This window comes from Echinops telfairi, unplaced genomic scaffold, assembly GCF_000313985.2.
Source record: "Echinops telfairi isolate 266 unplaced genomic scaffold, ASM31398v2 ScPeMD7_3533;HRSCAF=4204_0, whole genome shotgun sequence".
In the NCBI taxonomy this organism is placed as follows: domain Eukaryota; kingdom Metazoa; phylum Chordata; class Mammalia; order Afrosoricida; family Tenrecidae; genus Echinops; species Echinops telfairi.
Genome location: NW_022107431.1, coordinates 64,850,002 through 64,851,599, shown reverse-complemented (window position 1 = coordinate 64,851,599; position 1,598 = coordinate 64,850,002).

Sequence of the window (1,598 nt, the reverse complement as noted above, 5' to 3'; positions counted from 1 at the left end):
TTGGTCTAGTTGTGAGTATTTGTGTCTTCTTGACATTGCATTATAATCCATACTGCATCCTTGATCTTCCTCAGCAAGTGCTTCAAATCCTCCTCACTTTTAGGAAGCTGATACATGGTAGGAGCTTAGAAATATTTTGGGAATAAGTGGATAAATAAATAAGTGAAAGAGTGTTGAGCTTGAAAATAAAACTGAAGACAGTAGGTTTAGTTCTATGTTCCAAACAGATAGGAAGTTAGTTCTTGAAAATTCCATTGGCTTATGAGTTGGGCTGATAACTGCAAGACTAGCAGTTCAAAACCACCAGCCATTCTGTAGGCTAAATATGGACCTTTACACTCCCATAAAGTTTTATAATCTCGGAAATCCACAGTAGCCATTCTTTTTCTGTCGGGTCTCTATGAGTTGGCACCAACTTGATGGCAGTGAGTCTGGTTTTCTGGAGCTAAAGACTATAAAAACTCATTAGCCAAGGGATCAGGGTTCAGTGGTTTTGAGTAGTCCAACTTTGACCTTGGGTTGGGAGTGAACTGAAGCCTAGGGCTAATGAGCGATGGAAGGGTTAGTGGAGGGCTGGGTCACACTTCACCAGAGACCTGGAATGCTGGAAGCCTATTCTTTCTGCATTTTAGAACGGACTGTAACATATGCTAATTGAGAAGAGTCAGCCCCAGGGTAAGACCAGAGGTGGTGTCCGTAAATGGAATGGCAATGACCCAAAGATCTGGGAGAATGTGACAAGCAATTGTTTCAAGCTTGTTGAACAACCTGTCTGTGTAGTTAACTACACAGTGTCGTTACACCTACACGTGAACACACACACAAGGGTGAAATAAAATTATTTGGCAGAGCTCTTTTGTTCATGTCTTTGTAACTTCAACCAAATGATTCAGTGGAACCATGCACATCAGGATTGAACGGTTTTGTCATTCTACTGGGTGTATGAGAGAATACTGTGACCATAAAGAAATAAGACCTGCCAGTGAGGCACATGTGAGATCCCTGCCCAAAGTGGCAGAGGCAGCAGAGGTACCAGAAGCTGAAGCACCAAGACCGTGAGACAGAACAGAGGAGACTTTTAGGCAGAGTGCTGGACTTCCAAGCCCAGGGAACAAGACTGTGGCCAAGGGACCACATGGCCAAAAAGACATGTATGTCCATATAGCTAAGAAGAGGCTTTGCAGACAAAAGAACCGTATCCTTCACATTTTGTAACCTGTCAGCTTCCCTAGAAAGCCCCATAATCCTGAGTATTGTCTGTGAGTTCTGTGAGATCATTGCAAAGAATTAATGAACCCAGAGGAAGAGGTAGAGTGCCAACGGAGAGATGGTTGACGTCAGAATATAGCCAAGAAGGATGGGTGGTGGAAGCATGTCTGACCTCTGCCTGTGGCAACCTATAACACCTGCCAGGCTAACCATGTGAACACCCTCTTCACTCTTGCTGGCTCCTGACATCCCACCTGGAGTACCTACTCTCCTTCCTGTATCCTGTCATTCCTCACAGCCAGATCGGGCACCTATTTGATTTGCTTCACCTAACAGTATTTGGTATTGTTCCAGAGGCGACAACCACTGAAGACAAAGCGGGTGAATAA